This window comes from Trachypithecus francoisi, unplaced genomic scaffold (genome assembly GCF_009764315.1).
Source record: "Trachypithecus francoisi isolate TF-2019V2 unplaced genomic scaffold, Tfra_2.0 Lachesis_group3, whole genome shotgun sequence".
In the NCBI taxonomy this organism is placed as follows: Eukaryota; Metazoa; Chordata; class Mammalia; order Primates; family Cercopithecidae; genus Trachypithecus; species Trachypithecus francoisi.
In genome coordinates this window covers 90,675,250-90,695,931 of record NW_022681468.1, presented here as the reverse complement: position 1 = coordinate 90,695,931, position 20,682 = coordinate 90,675,250, and the positions used below count along the sequence as shown (strand labels likewise).

Sequence of the window (20,682 nt, the reverse complement as noted above, 5' to 3'; positions counted from 1 at the left end):
TTTAGAGACAGGGTCTTGCCCTGTCATCCAGGCTGGAGTGGAAAGATCATAGCTCACCGCAGCCTTGACCTCCCAGGCTTAAGTGATCTTCTCCCATCAGCTGGGAGAAACTCCTATGTAGTTGGGAATACAGGAGCATGCCACCATGCCTGGCTTCAAGTTTTTAATTTTATTGATTGATTCATTGATTGAGATGGAGTCTCACTCTGTCTGTCACCTGGCTGGAGTGCAATGGCACAATCTTGGCTCACCGCAACGTCTGCCTCTTGGGCTCAAGCAATTCTTCTGCCTCAGCCTCCTGAGTAGCTGGGACTATAGGCGCCTGCCACCAAACCTGGTTATTTTTTGTATTTTTTTGTAGAGATGGGGTTTCACCATGTTGGCCAGGCTGGTCTTGAACTCCTGACCTCAAGTGATCTGCCTGCCTCAGCCTCTCAAAGTGCTGGGATTACAGGCATGAACCACCGCACCCGGCCTCAAGTTTTTAATTTTAAAAAGTAAATGGTGTAAGCATTTGAGAAGCATGCTTCAGTATAAAGTTTAAAAACATGAATGTACAGTGTCCAGTACCTCCAAGAAGATGAATTAGAGTTTCAGGTTCCTAACCTACCTGGGCACAGCAGCCAGATCCCACCTTGAACAATCAGCAAATTCACATCCCGGTTGGAGTGGTGGGGGGTGGGAGAATGTTCTTACCAAATTTTTAACAAATTAATTGTACTAGGAAAAAATTGTTTGTAAAATAATTACTTGTAAAAAATTAATTGTACTAACTGCTTCTGTTAGTTAATTCCTAGTACACATCATAAATAGTATAATTTTGAAAACAAAAATGTTGGCCGTGCCTACTCAGATTGATCTTCTAACTTAACACTGGATGAACCTAACAAAAAAGGGAAAGCAATAGGTTTTTTGATGAAATATTCAGAATCTCTTTTAGTTCTTGTTTCCATTTTAATTATAATCTATTTACTCATTTAATTGAATATTTGTTAGTTAGATACCATAAGGTCAGCATATCAACAGCCATATCATGTCCCCTAAAAGAGTGCAAGATTTTACAAATGACAGCTCACAACCCCAATTTAGCCCATTGCCCGTTTTTGTACAGCCTAAGAGCTAAGAATAGTTCCGACACTTGTAAATAGCTGAAAAAATCCAGTGAAGACTATTTCATGTCACATCAGCATTATATTAAATTCAAAATTCAGCATCTATAAATAATTATTGGAATTCAGTCACACCCGTTCACTTACATATTATCTATTGCTGCTTTCACACTGCAACAGCCAAGTTGCAACTGGCCCACAAAGCCTGCAACGTGGGCTGGGTGTAGTGGCTCACGCCTATAATACCAGCACTTTAGGAGGCTGAGGCAAGCAGATCACTTGAGGTCAGGAGTTTGAGACCAGCCTGGCCAACATGGTGAAACCCTGTTTCTACTAAAATTAGCTGGGTGTGGTGGTGCGCACCTGTAATCCCAGCTACTCAGGAGGCTGAGGCACGAGAATCGCTTGAACTGGGAGGTGGAGGTTGCAATGAACCAAGATTACACCACTGCACTCCAGCTTGGGCCACAGAGTAAGACTCTGTCTCAAAGACCCTCCTAAGAGGGCACCTTGCCCTCTTAATCCTAGAGTCAAATCTGATTACAAACATTTTCCTCTCGGGAATCTAGCTTGTAAGGAAGATCACTGTGCTTTCTGTTAAATAAAACAGCTCCATTTAGTTGCCTTATTCGTTCTCAGGCTTACTGTATTTCATCGGCCTGAAGACTGTATTTGACATCAATTTTTAGAGACCATTTGTTTTTACAATGAAAAAAGAAATAAAAGTGCAGATGTTGAACCTCAAAATCCATACTTCTCGGAGCTATTTTCATTCCAGAATGTAGGACTGTGCTAGGGGTTTCTCGTGTGGGGAGAGGAGAGGTGAATGAATACACAAATAGACATATCACTGTGACTAAGTAAAGTATTTTATATCTGTTGTTTTCTTTTTCTATTAATTTCAAAATTAGAGAAAGTTTCAGAACAGAAAAAAAATAAGAGAATTACAGGAAAGTGAAAACTCCAGGACACATTCCAGTTTAGTTAAAATAAGAACAGCTCATGTCAAATCAAAAAAAAAAGTAATGATGAAAATTTCAGCTTTGTTATCAGAAAAGTAGTATGGTTAAAGACGGGCAGTCTTAGCACTTAGGGAGTCTGCTTAAACACAGGTTCCCATTCCCAGACCTCATCGGTGAATGCTGACAGCGGAGTTGGACCCTAGCAGCAACCAAGTTTACAAATGTGGGCATTTCTGGCCAGGCGCAGTGGCTCATGCCTGTAATCACAGCACTTTGGGAGGCCAAGACAGGTGGATCATGAGGTCAGGAGTTCAAGACCAGCCTGACAAAGATGGTCAAACCCTGTCTCTACAAAAAACATAAAACATAGCCAGGAGTGGTGGCAGGTGCCTATAACCCCAGCTACTCGGGAGGCTGAGGCAGAGAATTGCTTGAACCGGGGAGGCAGAGGTTGCAGTGAGCTGAGATCACGCCACTGCACTCCAGCCTGGGTGACAGAGCTAGACTACATCTCAAAAACAAACAAACAAACAAAAACACCAAATGTGGGCATTTCTTAATGGCCCAATCTCTTCCTTTAACTGTGCAGGGGAAGCCAAGCCCCCATGATGGAACTAGGTAAGTGATAGGAGCCAGGAGAGCTGCTCACCAGAGGAGGTTGAGACCAAGTCCACAAGTGCCTCAGGGAATGTGAGAAACTGGGTAACTTCCATGAAATGAGGCGAAGTCCAAAGTCCTCTGCATCTCACTCAACACAAGGTGGGCCCCAGCTTCTCAGGGCAGGGAGTGGGAGACCAGTGGGAGCAAATGGCACTTCCCACCTGTTCTTGGCTATAAAGAAGCCTGCAGCCCACACCAGGAGCCAATTAAAGGGAACTGAGCCTGGTTCAGAATCCCAGAAAGCCATCAAGTGGGGTCTAATCCCTGGAGGTGATCCCGATTAAAAGGGAGCGCTTTATATCAGGAGGACAATTCAGAAGATGCAGCCACGTGGTCCTGCTGTCACACTGAGCTTTCTAGAGGCCGCACGGTGCTTGAGAGGCTCTGCCTGCTTCCCTGAAGGGAGCTTCTCCTACCCAGGCCTAGATGGGGACAGATAATTGTGGCTCTTCTTCCTCTTATTATATAGCTTTTGAAAAATAGTATTTTTACTTAAGAAAAAAAAAGTTTTTAAGAATATTTTTAGAGACAGGGTATCGCTTTGTCACCCAGCGTAGGGTGCAGAGGTGCAGTTATGCCTGACTGGGCTCAAGTGATCCTCCCGCCTCAACCTCCCGAGTAGCCAGGACTATGGGCACACATCACTTTTTAAAAAATTTAATTGACGCAGTCTTGCCATGTTGCCCAGGTTGATCTTGAACTCCCTGGCCTCAAGCTATCCTCCCACCTTGGTCTCTCAAAATGCTAAAACTAAAGGCATGAGCCAATGCACTTGGCCAAAAGTTTGTTCTGTTTTCTTTTGTTTTTAAATAGTATTCTCTGAAAGATCAAAATGTTGTATAACACAGCTTCTTCAATAGAGGAGATAGCCCCAAATGTTAGTTTTTTCGGTTATTCTGACACAAAAAGAGGACTGTCTGCACAGCCAGGTGGCATGCCACGGCTGTGGCTCACTGTCAGTGGCACATTTAAGGAGTCCAGCAGAGTGTCAAACAAGCACTTTTCGCAGGCAGAACACAGGATGGTGAGCGCAGAGCTACCAAGCCTGCACAGACACTAACTAGGTGGCAAGCCTCTGTCCCTCAGGGCTGATGAAGCTGGGGACAGTGCCTGGGACACAGAAAGAATCCATACATGATCCGGTGCTGTGATCCTCATTTCTCAAAACAGGAAACCTGAGCACAGAGGTTAACTTCCCTGAGGACCCACAGTTCCCAGGCAGCGGTGCTTGCAATCAATATTTTAAAGGCAGGTGCCATAAGATTCATCTATGGTTTTGTTTTCTTTCTCTTTTCTTTTTTTTCTTTTTTCTGCTCACATCTCACATATTTTGTGGAATCAGTTTCCAGAGCAATCAAATTTTACCAAATCATAATGGCCAAACACAATGAGGGGCTCTGGCAGGGAGCGGGGATTACTAAAGAGGAAAAAATAAGTTCTAAATAAATGACGTACAGGGTAGCCCACAGTGCCCAGGACAGCACCCCTTTGAGCACATTCTAGTGTCCCGTCCCAGACACCCCTCCATCCCAGGCAAACCGGGACAGGTGGTGGCCAAACCCTTAGCTCACCTTTGAACCATCCCGAACAACAAACTGACCCAGACCCAGCAGAAAGTCCCTGCTGGCGCTCCGACCCGCTGTCCTAAGCTTCATAGTTCTGCTTTCAAGGGGCATCGCCTTAACACTCTCCCCCAGATCCTTGGCCTTTCGGGGCCCAGAACGCTACAGAAGCCCGGCGGCCAGGAGGAGTTGGGCTCCCGCTCCATAGCGGCCCCATGGCCAGCACGCGGCCAGGCCTGCAGAGGGCGCAGAGCCAGGCCACCGAGCTGCCGCCTGACCCAGGAAGCGTAGCGCGAGCTCCCACTTCGTCTTCATGGATTCCCAGCCCAGCTGCGTGGTGGTGACTGGTAAGACTATATAATTTTTTTCTCTGCTATTTGTTGCTGCTTTTAGCCTGGCCCTGGAATGCGCACTGGCTTGATCCTGGGTCTTAAACAGTTCCCTGAGGGGAAAAGAGAGTGGCAACTGGTGGTGCTAATAATTCCAGATGGAAACGGACTTCCTGCTGTGCCCCATTAATAAACAATCAGGAACACAGGCATTTCTGCTTCTGTGGCTCATTCGCTTCAAATAACTCTTGAGTGGGACGCACGAAGGTGCCGCTGGTGGCTTAGGCTCAGACCTTGCCTTTCAACCCAGCAGGGAGGAAGCTGAGGCTGGTACCTGCTTTCCCTGAGTGGGGCCTGAGGCACGTGAGGTATCTCTTGGGGGTGCAGGCTCATAGCAAGGAAGAGGAATCTGTAGGCCCAGAAACCACAGGGCCCTCACAAGGCTTGCAAGCCCGTCTACAATGGCCACCCGCGAAGGAACACACAGGCCCCGCTCCCAGAGTGAGAGCTTCCATTTCTCAGGGAGCTCTGAAGCACCCCTGACAGCCACTAGCTGGAGACCCTGAGCCCCAGAAGGTCAACTTGGAAGGAATGGTGGCTGCTCACTTCTGCAAACACCAGTACATCCAAAGTCACCCCCACCTACATGTGCCTCACCAAGTCAGCATCCCAGCGGGTCCCTGGGGGCCTGATCTTCACAAAGCTCTTTATTTTTATTTTTATTTTTATTTTTATTAATCTTTTTTTTTTTTGAGACAGAGTCTCACTCTGTCGCTAGGCTGGAGTGCGCCCAATCTCGGCTCACTGCAACCTCCGCCTCCTGGGTTCAAGCGATTCTCCTGCCTCAGCCTCCTGAGTAGGTGGGACTACAGGTGTGCACCACCATGCCCGGCTAATTTTTGTATTTTTTGTAGAGATGGGTTTTCACCATATTGGCCAGGATGGTTTCAATCTGTTGACCTCATGATCTGCCTGCCTCAGCCTTCCAAAGTGCTGGGACTACAGGCATGAGCCACCGTGCCTGGCCCTATTTTTATTTTTGTATTTTTAATTTTTATGAGACAGTCTCCCTCTGTTGTTCAGGCCGGAGTGCAGTGACTCAGTCATAGCTCACTGCAGCCTCAAACTCCTGGGCTCAAGTAATCCTCCCACCTCAGCCTCTCGAGTAGCTGGGACGACAGGCACTCACCACCACACCCACAATGTATTTTACTTTAGTTTTTAGTAGAAACAGGGTTTTCCTATATTCTCTAGACTGGTCTCTAACTCCTGGGCTGAAGTGATCCTCCCGCCTTGGCCTGCCAAAATGCTGGGATTATAGGCATGAGCCATTGTGTCCAGCCTTCATTTTTAGTTAGACACATTTGGCCAGTTTTAAGTTTTCTGAATTGTGCTGGATGAAGAGACAGGGTTTCCTGGATGAATGGGAAATTGAAAGTTATGTCGCTTAATCCTTTCAGACTGTAATTCAAACTCCTATCAACCTTCTGAGAAAAAGAAAGTTCTTTGGGAAACCTTGTATCTCCCTTGCTCTTATTTGTGTTATTTTGGTTCTGGAGATTGAATGGTTCAAATTACTCTTGAATTCCTAAGGAAACTGTACTCCTCATACATGCAATGCTTGTCATGAATGAAATACGAACATTGAAGCACCATCTTAGAATCACACTGACCCCTGCCTTTGTCTTGTCAGCCTGTGGTTTGCTGGCAAACTGGAGATTGTTTGATGAAGTACCTGATAATCAGCCGCGATTTGAGAATGCCCGCTGGATTCCAGAGCATGGCCTTCCTGTGTTAGAAATGCTTTGAGCTGCCAGGGGCAGTCTCTTCATTTAATTGGATTTGCTTCATATGTAAATCTTGCCAAGACAATTGGCATGTAGACAGATGGTGGGAGAACCAGGGCTCCGACAAATTGCTTCGAGATCAAGGTGTTCAGACTGGTACCAACAATAATAACAAGAGTGAGAAAACATGCATCCCTCCCATGGGCCTCTCAGAATTCTAAGAGATTTCTCCAGCTCCTTTTGCAAGTTCCACTGGGGGGCCGACCAAGTTTAAAGTGAGGTTTGACCCTGCAACACAAGAGCTTCAAACCTTCACTTGCAGAGTTGATTTTTCTAATTTAAAACAGATAAGAGATGTCATATTTGCTGATAAAAATATGATTCTAAAGCAGAATGTGATTTTTGTGTGTTACTGCATTTTTATTATCCCAGGAGGTACCTGGCTTCTCAGTGCTTTTTTTCTTAATCTCACCATTTTCTATAACTGCTCTTTTTTTTTTTTTTTTTTTTTTCTGGCTGTTTCCAGGGGCAGCTAAAGTATTATTTATTCTAAAGGATTTGGTCAAATCAGAGGACACCATGGGCTTTTTGGGACGTCCTGTCCAAAACTTTTTCATTCCCTGAGAAAGTTTTTACCCCCTCGTGAGCCAACCCTGTTTGTGGGTCCAGACTCCGATGTTCAGGAATTACAAAGGTATAATTCAAGTTTCTCTGCAGAACTGGTTCCTACTCTAAAGGCCTGAGGTCCATGGAGCTGGGTTTTCAGAGACTGACATTTAATCACAGCCCTTTCCTCAACTAAGAATTTGAATGATTTGAGAAATATGTCACAGGAATCAGAGATGGAACAAAACCTCAGCTGTGCTCCAGGATAAAGCTGAGTTAGAGAATTCCACTTGTACCTGCAGCCCACTTAATTGAGCACCCCACTCCATCACAGGCATATCTGGCACTGGCTCGTCTCCCACACAGGAGGCCACACAGTTTTTAAAACTTTATTTTGAAATAAATATTCATAGGAATTTGCAAAAAAAAAGTGTACAGAGAGGTCTCCTGTACCTTTACCCAGCTTCTCCTGATATTTCAATATAAAAACCAGGATACTGACATTGGTATAATTCAAAATTTGTATGCACATGCAGTGTATTTGTGTGTGTGTGTGTGTGTGTGTCTGTGTGTGTAGTTTCAGCTCGTATTTAGCTTCCTGTAACTACCACCGCAATCAAGATGCCTAGGAGTACCATCACCACAAAGTTCACTTGTGTTCCCTTTGGGAAAAGGAGTATTTACCCAATTCTTATACCCCCACTGTATCTTGGAAGTAATTAACTTGTTTTTGATTGTTACAAGCTCATAGGTAGAAGGGACTAGCCTTGTCTCAGATGACTTCAGACTTTGGACTTTTGAGTTAATGTTGGAATGAATTAAGACTATGAGGGAAGGTTAAGAAGGCATGATAGTATTTTGAAATGTGAGAAGGACATGAGATTTGGGAGGGGCAAGGGGTAGAATGATATGGTTTGGGTTTATGTCCCTTCTCTAATCTCATGTCAAATTATAATCCTCAGTGTTGGAGGAGGGGCCTGGTGGGAGGTGACTGGATCATGGTCGTGGATTTCCCCTTTGGTGCTATTCTCATGATAGTGAGTTATCACAACATCTGGTTGTTTAAAAGCGTGTAGTACCTCCCCCTTTTCTCTCTCCCTCCTGCTGCAGCCGTGTGAGACATGCAGGCTTCCCTTTTGCCTTCTGCCATGATTGTAAGTTTCCTGAGGCCTCCCCAGCCATGCTTCCTGTACAGCCTACAGTATTGTGAGCAAATTAAACCTCTTTTCGTTATAAATTACCCAGTCGCAGGTATTTCTTTATTGCAGTATGAGAACAGACTAATACTACTGGAAACAGCTGACCTGCTGGGTAATGCTCAGCTTCCCTTGCACAGGCCCCCACGCTGCTAGAAGCCAGTTCCAGGCAGTTGTGCAGCATCATCTCCTACCATCCAACCCGTCTGGGCTCCAGCCACATTGGGCAACTTGATGATCTGCAAGCTTCCATGCTTCTGCCTGCCCCAGTGACATACCCATGACTTTCTCTTAATTGCTCCTCTCTCCTCCTAGATGAGTCCCCATACCCACTCCTTGTTGGTCCTCTGCAGAATCTCTGGCCAGTCCCCAGCAAAGGTGACCTCTCTCCTCTGAACTACCCTGGAAAATGCCCTTGGAATTTTATTAGCTCCTGTTCCACTTATCCACTTATTTTTAGTCATACATTTAAGAGTTCTTTGAAAATGGGAGTTTTTGAGGAGAAAGATAAAAATTTTCTCTTTTGTTATTTCCCTGGTGCAGACAGAGTTGGTGCTCAGCAAATGTATGAGTGAATGAATAAATGAAAAGTGGGGTCCTCTCAGAGGTGAGCAAATGCTTTATTTTAACTGTGTTCAAGTGTCAGGTGTCCCAGAAAAAAGCACAGACCCTGAGGCTGTCCGTGTGCTGTAATTCTTGGAGATCTAGGAAGCACGTAAGCAGGTAAAGCTGGAAAAGAGTATCAGTCAAGAAGCTCATGGAATCCAGCCTTTCCCAAATGTGTTGGCCCTGGCTCCAGGGCAAGTGGGCTATGCAGAGCAGGCACCATGGTAGCACCACTGTGGGTGCCCACTGCAGGGTCCTCGCTGTAGGGCCATGTGTTTCTCTTAGATAAGGCTGACAGGAGGGGCTGTGCCTGGCCTCAGCCTCATTCTTCTCTCCACCCACCATCTTCTCTCTCACTTCTTCCTTCCCCTGTGCAAGGCAGCACGTACCACAGGCATGTTCCCGAATCTAGATCTGCCTCACCATATGTGAACATTATGTCCCATGCACCAAATGCTAGTGTCCTTAGCTACGAAGCTCTACCTCTCACCCCGTTCATCCTCCTGTTACCCTACATGGCCCCAACACCCCTCCCCCACATGGACTCAATGTCTCTTGGCCCCACAGGGATACCCCTACCCCATGCTTCCAACACATCACTGCATCTGCCCCTAAGGCACCCTCCTACAGCCCATCCCAATGCACACATTGAGGTGGAACTCCAGTAAGATTCTTCCCTGAAGGTGCTGTGAATCAGCATCGAGCCAGTTAAGTCAATTACACCAATCCCCACATGTAAAAAGGTTCATGGATCTGTGTCTGAGTTTCTTGGCAACTCAGGTCTTAACCAACAATGAACTTCCTTACCCAAGTGCTTGGGGGATCCCTGTTTCTTACTGGATTTGACAGGGAGACCAATAGCTACTTTTAAGTACTAGAAAAGATCAACTAGAAGAGTAATACACAGAAGATGAAAATGAAGAAAACAGTGTCCAAACAGACTCCCCTCCCAGTGGGCTCTATCTCCAGTTCCTGGGGCTCTTTAAAATGTGCCATGAAATAAACAGAGCTAGGTGCCTTCAGGCATCTCTGAGGTCACTCAGATTTGTTCAGTCTGTGAGGGTCCATATGGGGAAGTGGCTGACAGTGGGAGGCAGCCACGCAGGGGCTACAGGGAGCCTTGCTGCAGCAACAGTATCTCAGGGCAGTCTTTGACCTTCAAGAGATGTTCTCAGGGCGGAGCAAGATGGCCGAATAGGAACAGCTCCAGTCTCCAACTCCCAGCGCGAGCGACACAGAAGACCGGTGATTTCTGCATTTTCAACTGAGGTACTGGGGTCATCTCTCTAGGGAGTGCCGGACAATCGGTGCTGGTCAGCTGCTGCAGCCTGACCAGCATGAGCTGAAGCAGGGCGAGGCATCGCCTCATCTGGAAGCGCAAGGGGGAAGGGAATCCCTTTTCCTAGCCGGGGGAACTGAGACACACAACACCTGGAAAATCGGGTAACTCCCACCCCAATACTGCGCTTTAAGGAAACAGGCACACCAGGAGAATATATCCCACACCTGGCCGGGAGGGTCCCACGCCCACTGAGCCTCCCTCACTGCTAACACAGCCGTCTGCGGTGATCTATCCGCAAGGCAGCAGCGAGGCTGGGGGAGGGGCGCCCGCCATTGCTGAGGCTTAAGTAGGTAAACAAAGCCGCTGGGAAGCTCGAACTGGGTGGAGCTCACAGCAGCTCAAGGAAGCCTGCCTGTCTCTGTAGACTCTACCTCTGCGGACAGCGCACAGCTGCAGTCCAACAGGGGAAAGAGCGGAGGCCGGTGCAGACGCGAACGACTCTGTCCGACAGCTTTGGGGAGAGCCGTGGATCTCCTAACGCGGAGGTTGAGATCTGAGAACGGACAGACTGCCTGCTCAGGTGGGTCCCTGACCCCTGAGTAGCCTAGATGGGAGTCATCCCCCACTAGGGGCAGTCTGACACCCCACCTCACAGGGTGGAGTCACCCCTGAGAGGAAACTTCCAAAGAAAGAATCAGACAGGTACACTCACTGTTCAGCAATATTCTATCTTCGGCAACCTCTGCTGCTGATACCCAGGCAAACAGGGTCTGGAGTGGACCTCAAGCAATCTCCAACAGACCAACAGACAGTCCTTCTGACTGTCAGACGGAAAACTATCAAACAGGAAGGACACCTATACCAAAACCCCATCAGTACGTCACCATCATCAAAGACCAGAGACAGATAAAACCACAAAGATGGGGAAGAAGCAGGGCAGAAAAGCTGGAAATTCAAAAAATAAGAGCGCATCTCCCCCTGCAAAGGAGCGCAGCCCATCGCCAGCAATGGATCAAAGCTGGTCAGAGAATGACTTTGACGAGATGAGAGAAGAAGGCTTCAGTCCATCAAACCTCTCAGAGCTAAAGGAGGAATTACGTACCCAGCGCAAAGAAACTAAAAATCTTGAAAAAAAAGTGGAAGAATTGACAGCTAGACTAATTAATGCAGAGAAGATCATAAACAAAATGACAGAGATGAAAACCATGACACAAGAAATACGTGACAAATGCACAAGCTTCAGTAACCGACTCGATCAACTGGAAGAAAGAGTATCAGCGATTGAGGATCAAATGAATTAATGAAGCGAGAAGAGAAACCAAAAGAAAAAAGAAGAAAAAGAAATGAACAAAGCCTGCAAGAAGTATGGGATTATGTAAAAAGACCAAATCTACGTCTGATTGGGGTGCCTGAAAGTGAGGGGGAAAATGGAACCAACTTGGAAAACACTCTTCAGGATATCATCCAGGAGAACTTCCCCAACCTAGTAGGGCAGGCCAACATTCAAATTCAGGAAATACAGAGAATGCCACAAAGATACTCCTCCAGAAGAGCAACTCCAAGACACATAATTGCCAGATTCACCAAAGTTGAAATGAAGGAAAAAATCTTAAGGGCAGCCAGAGAGAAAGGTCGGGTTACCCACAAAGGGAAGCCCATCAGAATAACAGCAGATCTCTCGGCAGAAACTCTCCAAGCCAGAAGAGAGTGGGGGCCAATATTCAACGTTCTTAAAGAAAAGAATTTTAAACCCAGAATTTCATATCCAGCCAAACTAAGCTTCATCAGTGAAGGAGAAATAAAATCCTTTACAGATAAGCAAATGCTTAGAGATTTTGTCACCACCAGGCCTGCCTTACAAGAGACCCTGAAGGAAGCCCTAAACATGGAAAGGAGCAACCGGTACCAGCCATTGCAAAAACATGCCAAAATGTAAAGACCATCGAGGCTAGGAAGAAACTGCATCAACTAACGAGCAAAATAACCAGTTAATATCATAATGACAGGATCAAGTTCACACATAACAATATTAACCTTAAATGTAAATGGACTAAATGCTCCAATTAAAAGACACAGACTGGCAAACTGGATAAAGAGTCAAGACCCATCAGTCTGCTGTATTCAGGAGACCCATCTCACATGCAGAGACATACATAGGCTCAAAATAAAGGGATGGAGGAAGATCTACCAAGCAAATGGAGACCAAAAAAAAGCAGGGGTTGCAATCCTAGTCTCTGATAAAACAGACTTTAAACCATCAAAGATCAAAAGAGACAAAGAAGGCCATTACATAATGGTAAAGGGATCAATTCAACAGGAAGAGCTAACTCTCCTAAATATCTATGCACCCAATACAGGAGCACCCAGATTCATAAAGCAAGTCCTTAGAGACCTACAAAGAGACTTAGACTCCCATACAATAATAATGGGAGACTTCAACACTCCACTGTCAACATTAGACAGATCAACGAGACAGAAAGTTAACAAGGATATCCAGGAATTGAACTCATCTCTGCACCAAGCGGACCTAATAGACATCTATAGAACTCTCCACCCCAAATCAACAGAATATACATTCTTCTCAGCACCACATCGCACTTATTCCAAAATTGACCACATAATTGGAAGTAAAGCACTCCTCAGCAAATGTACAAGAACAGAAATTATAACAAACTGTCTCTCAGACCACAGTGCAATCAAACTAGAACTCAGGACTAAGAAACTCAATCAAAACCGCTCAACTACATGGAAACTGAACAACCTGCTCCTGAATGACTACTGGGTACATAACGAAATGAAAGCAGAAATAAAGATGTTCTTTGAAACCAATGAGAACAAAGATACAACATACCAGAATCTCTGGGACACATTTAAAGCAGTGTGTAGAGGGAAATTTATAGCACTAAATGCCCACAAGAGAAAGCAGGAGAGATCCAAAATTGACACTCTAACATCACAATTAAAAGAACTAGAGAGGCAAGAGCAAACACATTCAAAAGCTAGCAGAAGGCAAGAAATAACTAAGATCAGAGCAGAACTGAAGGAGATAGAGACACAAAAAACCCTCCAAAAAATCAATGAATCCAGGAGTTGGTTTTTGAAAAGATCAACAAAATTGACAGACCGCTAGCTAGACTAATAAAGAAGAAAAGAGAGAGGAATCAAATAGACGCAATAAAAAATGATAAAGGGGATATCACCACCGACCCCACAGAAATACAAACAACCATCAGAGAATACTATAAATGCCTCTACGCAAATCAACTAGAAAATCTAGAAGAAATGGATAATTCCTGGACACTTACACTCTCCCAAGACTAAACCAGGAAGAAGTTGAATCCCTGAATAGACCAATAGCAGGCTCTGAAATTGAGGCAACAATTAATAGCCTACCCACCAAAAAAAGTCCAGGACCAGATGGATTCACAGCTGAATTCTACCAGAGGTACAAGGAGGAGCTGGTACCATTCCTTCTGAAACTATTTCAATCAATAGAAAAAGAGGGAATCCTCCCTAACTCTTTTTATGAGGCCAACACCATCCTGATACCAAAGCCTGGCAGAGACACAACAAAAAAAGAGAATTTTAGACCAATATCCCTGATGAACATCGATGCAAAAATCCTCAATAAAATACTGGCAAACCGGATTCAGCAGCACATCAAAAAGCTTATCCACCATGATCAAGTGGGCTTCATCCCTGGGATGCAAGGCTGGTTCAACATTCACAAATCAATAAACGTAATCCAGCATATAAACAGAACCAAGGACAAGAACCACATGATTATCTCAATAGATGCAGAAAAGGCTTTTGACAAAATTCAACAGCCCTTTATGCTAAAAACGCTCAATAAATTCGGTATTGATGGAATGTACCTCAAAATAATAAGAGCTATTTATAACAAACCACAGCTAATATCATACTGAATGGGCAAAAACTGGAAAAATTCCCTTTGAAAACTGGCACAAGACAGGGATGCCCTCTCTCACCACTCCTATTCAACATAGTGTTAAGGGTATCCAGTTAGGAAAAGAAGAAGTCAAATTGTCCCTGTTTGCAGATGACATGATTGTATATTTAGAAAACCCATCGTCTCAGCCCAAAATCTCCTTAAGCTGATAAGCAACTTCAGCAAAGTCTCAGGATACAAAATTAATGTGCAAAAATCACAAGCATTCTTATACACCAGTAACAGACAAGCAGAGAGCCAAATCAGGAATGAACTTCCATTCACAATTGCTTCAAAGAGAATAAAATACCTAGGAATCCAGCTTACAAGGGATGTAAAGGACCTCTTCAAGGAGAACTACAAACCACTGCTCAGTGAAATAAAAGAGGACACAAACAAATGGAAGAACATACCATGCTCATGGATAGGAAGAATCAATATCGTGAAAATGGCCATACTGCCCAAGGTGATTTATAGATTCAATGCCATCCCCATCAAGCTACCAATGACTTTCTTCACAGAATTGAAAAAAACGGCTTTAAAGTTCATATGGAACCAAAAAAGAGCCCGCATTGCCAAGACAATCCTAAGTCAAAAGGACAAAGCTGGAGGCGTCACGCTACCTGACTTCAAACTATACTACAAGGCTACAGTAACCAAAACAGCATGGTACTGGTACCACAACAGAGATATAGACCAATGGAACAGAACAGAGTCCTCAGAAATAATACCACACATCTACAGCCATCTGATCTTTGACAAACCTGAGAGAAACAAGAAATGGGGAAAGGATTCCCTATTTAATAAATGGTGCTGGGAAAATTGGCTAGCCATAAGTAGAAAGCTGAAACTGGATCCTTTCCTTACCCCTTATACGAAAATTAATTCAAGATGGATTAGAGACTTAAATGTTAGACCTAATACCATAAAAACCCTAGAAGAAAATCTAGGTAGTACCGTTCAGGACATAGGCATGGGCAAGGACTTCATGTCTAAAACACCAAAAGCAACGGCAGCAAAAGCAAAAATTGACACATGGGATCTAATTAAACTAAAGAGCTTTTGCACGGCTAAAGAAACTACCATCAGAGTGAACAGGCAACCTACAGAATGGGAGAAAATTTTGCAACCTACTCATCTGACAAAGGGCTAATATCCAGAATCTACAAAGAACTCAAACAAATATACAAGAAAAAAACAAACAACCCCATCAAAAAGTGGGGAAAGGATATGAACAGACATTTCTCAAAAGAAGACATCCATACCGCCAACAGACACATGAAAAAATGCTCATCATCACTCGCCATCAGAGAAATGCAAATCAAAACCACAATGAGATACCATCTCACACCAGTTAGAATGGCAATCATTAAGAAGTCAGGAAACAACAGGTGTTGGAGAGGATGTGGAGAAATAGGAACACTTTTACACTGTTGGTGGGATTGTAAACTAGTTCAACCATTATGGAAAACAGTATGGCGATTCCTCAAGGATCTAGAACTAGATGTACCATATGACCCAGCCATCCCACTACTGGGTATATACCCAAAGGATTATAAATTACTCCACTACAAAGACACATGCACACGTATGTTTATTGTGGCACTATTCACAATAGCAAAGACTTGGAATCAACCCAAATGTCCATCTGTGACAGACTGGATTAAGAAAATGTGGCACATATACACCATGGAATACTATGCAGCCATAAAAAAGGATGAGTTTGCATCCTTTGTAGGGACATGGATGCAGCTGGAAACCATCATTCTTAGCAAACTACCACAAGAAGAGAAAACCAAACACCGCATGTTCTCACTCATAGGTGGGAACTGAACAATGAGATCACTGGACTCGGGAAGGGGAACATCACACACTGGGGCCTATCATGGGGAGGGGGGAGGAGGGAGGGATTGCATTGGGGAGTTATACATGATATAAACGTCATGCACATGTACCCTAGAACTTAAAGTATAATAAAAAAATAAATAAATAAATAAATAAAAGAGATGTTCTCTTACTTCTGAACTGGAACTTTGCCCTTCTCTTTAGCCTCCAGCTCTGATGGAAACAGGTCATCCTGTTGGCAGGGACCTCCCCACACCTGGCCTTCTCCTCTCCCTGGTCTGAGTTCAAGCTCTCACCAGCTCCCTTACAGCTAGATCAGGGGACCATCCAGGACTCTTCACCTCATGACAACCCCAAAGGCCAGGATTCCCTTTGAAAAATGCCTGAGGCTGCACGGCAGTATTTGGGCCCAATTCACTTACAGGCACAAGCATCATGCCTTTAAAACACTTAGTGCAAGTTTTCTAACTTTCTTAGAAAATTGGAAATCGTAGAGTAGAATGAATCCTAACAGATGGAGGCTGCATCACTGTGGAAAGTGAGATAACTTCAGTGGACGGTGACGTGACATCAAATTAAGTCAACTTCATTTTAACTTTAAAAGAAATTAAATTACATAGGGAGAACATTTTCAGTCCTGCTTATTAGGACAAGAAGAAAGTTCCAGTTTGCTGGTGCTATTTCTCTAACACCCCCACACCACACACTGGTCTTCCTCTTCAACAAACAGGAACGAGGCTTCGGGCTCTGAACCTTGATCAGGTCACTACATCTGACCTGATGTTAAGGATACTTTCTTATTTTTATTTTACTTGGGTTTTTCAATATATAAATCTCTCTCTATATATATATTTTCAATATATAAACTGAATATATTTTTTCAATATACAAATTTCAATATTTAAATATATAAATATATATATTTTCAATATATAAATATATTTTTTCAATATATACATCTATATATGTGTGTGTGTATATAAATGTATGTAACTTATACATTAGAAACTTAAGTAAAAGTATCCTAATGTCAGGTCAGATGTAGTGACCTGATCAAGGTTCAGTGCCTGAAGCCTCGTTCCTGTTTGTTGAAGAGGAAGATCAGTGTGTGGTGCAGGAGTGTTAGACAAATATATATTTTTTTCTAATAGATAATATATATATATAAATAGATATATATATCAATTTCTCTATATGTATATAGAAAGAGTGAATATATATATATTTAAGCTTCTAAATATATGTTAGCTGTGTGTGTGTGTGTGTATATATATATATATATAGACAGAGAGAAAGAGAGAGAGAGAGAGAAAGAAAGAAAGAGGCTTAAAGGGAGAATCCACTGGAAGAAAATGTACTGATTAAATCACGTGAGTGGTACACAGACAGTGGACATTGATGAGGAGCATTGACCACAGCTGTAGACATGGCTACACAGCAGAAGCATTATTTGAATGATGGACAGTTGGGAAACATGGGGAAGTAAAATATCCTTGTTTCAGAGATGGCAAAAGCAAATCAGAGTGGGGCCAAGCATTTTGCTTCATGGAGGTGTGATGGCCCTATGAGGCCCAGGCACATGGCATAAATTATGTTCTTACTTTTATTAATAGGATATAATCTGTGGGGAAGTCACTGCTAGCTTCCTCTACAATGTCTGTCTTCCTCTTTCCTCCAGCTACTTGCCCTCGATGTCTGGCTGGATGCAATGCTATTCAGACAAAACACTCCATCTTTGGTCACCCTCCACACTAAGTATGACAGACGACTATGTTCTAGTCAACAAGCTGAAAACAGAAATGTTTTGTGTAACTTCCAGGAAATCTCTTCACAAGACAAGCACATGCTCTCTTTTCTCCCCTTCGGTCATCTTGCACTCTGGTACCAGGATGTGATGGCTGGAGCCCTAGGAGCTATCTTGGGTTGTAAGGATGAGGCCACATGTAGCAAAGCTGGAAGCAGCCTGGGAAGCTGATGAATTTATGGACCTGCTGCACCTGCATGTGAGAGAAACATTTGTATTGTGTCTAAGCCCTTTTGATGTAGGGATTTTCTTTTCCTATGTGCCACCAAACCTAATTTAAACTTATATATGTGTGTGTGTGTGTGTGTAATTATATATTATATATGTCATTATATATGTAATTATATATTATGTATGTAATTATATAATATAACCTTTGCCTCTTAATATAGAATCCTTTAGAATATACAAAAGCCTATAACATCCACTGTTTTGTTTAATCCTCACAAGGCTTTAAGAAATAGGCACTTAAAATTCTTTTTTTAGAAGCAAATGTAAAGGCTAAGGCCCACAGCTAGCACAAGACCAGAGGGGTTGATGAGGTCTAGGACTTCTGGACTGGAGTCTCGGCATCCAGTATCCCTGAGTTGGTGAGGCTTATCCTGGGCCTGACTGTTCCTGAGACAACCTACTCAGGAAATCCCTCACCTCAAACAGCATCTGGATTCTCCAAGCAGCATCCTTGGGTGACTTAGGAGAGAACTCTGTACAATATTCAGTAAAGCAATCCCTCTTTACCTGCCCCCTTCCTGAAACACACAGGCCTTCCCTGAGTGAGAGTTCAAAGCCACGCTTGTGCTTTCATCGAATATTAGAATAAGAAAGTGCCAAGTGCAGACTTTGCACCATTTGTTTTTTGTAAATCCACAGTGGCTGCTTCCATACCAGTCACTAAGGTCGTGGAGGCTGCTGTGTTTTTCTACCCGAACCAATGAACATAATTCCTGCAGCAACACTTCTGGATGGGTGGGGATGGGTGGCTAGTGCGGGGCCAGAACAGCCCAACGATTGCACACTCTGGATAGAGCTTGAGAGCCTAGCCCCCTCTGTGTGGCTCACCAGGTATGGAGCTGCACTGAGCATTTTTGCTGCTGAGCTTGATAAAGCAATGAAAAGTTTGTAGATTGTTAAGTGAGACTAAATTCCAGGCAGATCTTTAAAAATAGAAGAGCTTCACCCAAGCAGACACATACAAGACAAGGCAGCCTGATCAGAAGCCAAACCAAAGCAAGGAGGCCTGTGCTGCAGAATAGTAGGCCCATGAGTGGCACAGAAGTGAAAGCATGATGGGTTATTGAGGACCACGGTCTCAAAGCAAGGGAGCCTCCTAGACGTGACTTTAAAAGCTAGGGTAAATTAGCAGCAGATGCAGGGGCCGGGAATCAATCCTTCTAATGGACTCCATATTGTTGCCTTCCTCATTAGGGTTCCTTACCCAGTCTGTGGCCTCTACGTTTTAAGAGACATGTCAAGACCTGGAGACGGGCCAGGGAAATGCAATAAAAATGATTGAAGGGCAGGGAAATAGGTCTTGGAAAAGAGGAGTGAAAAATTAGTGACCGGAGAAGACAAGGCCACAAGTGACTCTAACCATGGCCTTTCCCTGAAAAAAAGGTCAGAAGCATCTGAGCTCCAGAAAACTCACTCCACACCCTGGCTGCGTCCAATGAATCCAAATGTCTAGGCATTTTGAAATAGCATCTTTTAAAGCTTTTTAAAAATGTTTCATCCAGCTGGTGTTGTGTTAAGCCAGCCTGAATGTAAATCAAGCACAGGCATTTGCCTCCAGAAAGATATCTCTACCATGTGTTGGTCTCTGGTTTGGGGTTTCATCAATTAAAATCAACAAAGGAACTCATTGAGTCTAACATTTTAAATAAAAAGAGCATGAAGGAGATATTAGAATTCCCAGAGAGGTTAGAGAACAGGCTTCAGAGGGGACATAAGAGAAAAGGAGGGGAAAAAGGCAAAGTCAGAGGTTTTATTGGTCAACTGTGGTTGATGAGCTGCCGTCTTGGGCGGGCATGACCACCATGGATGAGTAATGTGGTGTCTGTCCTCAGGGGAGTCTAAGGGTGTCCAGAACAGAATGAGAAGTGTCAGGATGGAGTCTGAAGCACAGTGGCATGAGGATAAGAAACACCCAGCTCCTTCTGGGCAAGGACTCTCTCATTTAGTCCAATGAGATATTTGCTTCCTCAACCTGAGTTGTTTGAAATTAAGCCCTTTGCCCCAGGTTGCATGGTCAATAGACAGTGAAATGCCAGCTCCAGGGCCATGTCCCATAGCAAGGCAGCCAGGATGAATTTGAGAAAGCAGCTTTAAAAATATCCCTTTTTATCCATTTAAAGTATCATCTCTTAGCTACATGAAGAGAAGCTTACATTATAGAAACCAACCAGAGAGCACTTACTAAAAACCAGTCTCATGTGAGATGTGTAGATGCTCCTGGGGAAACCAGGACATGTGACCACAAGTGATGAAGATCCCCTTGAGGAGAATCAGACATGGAGTGTCACGAACACTCATGGCTCCAAGCCATCACAGAGATTCCACATCATCCAACCTCTTCACCTCCACTCAGTTTTACAAAGGTCTATCTGGGGCCCAGAGAAGTGAAATGACTCAGCTCACAGCAGAACTTGTGAGGGAAGATCCTCTGCTCCAACTGCATGCAGTCTTTTGACTCCAACTCCAGGGCTCTCTCCAGCACCCAGCATACCTGGCTACAGATGACAGGAACCAAGGAAGGGTGCCAGTCATGAGATAGAAGGCTGTTTCTACCTGGAGAAGGCACAGTGGCTCTGGGAGGAAGATCAGAGGTGGAGAAGAAAAATTATTATACTGAGCTGATGAAAACCATGGGGAATGAGGAAAAAACAATGTCATCCATGAAAATATTTCCCTCTTGGTCTACACATATTAGAGTTAATCATTAAGAACATCAATATATGCCTTTAGAGAAATCAGCCATGATGAAAACCA

General features: G+C 44.0%; 1 long non-coding RNA gene across 1 annotated transcript; it reads left to right on the top strand.

Annotated features, from left to right (window-relative positions):
* The first annotated feature begins 4,024 nt into the window (after nt 1–4,024).
* On the top strand, nt 4,025–19,653 carry LOC117071438. The gene is made up of 4 exons (XR_004432296.1): nt 4,025–4,640; nt 8,755–8,818; nt 17,572–17,896; nt 19,123–19,653. It is a non-coding gene; the product is annotated as an uncharacterized LOC117071438 (long non-coding RNA).
* The last annotated feature ends 1,029 nt before the right edge of the window (nt 19,654–20,682 follow it).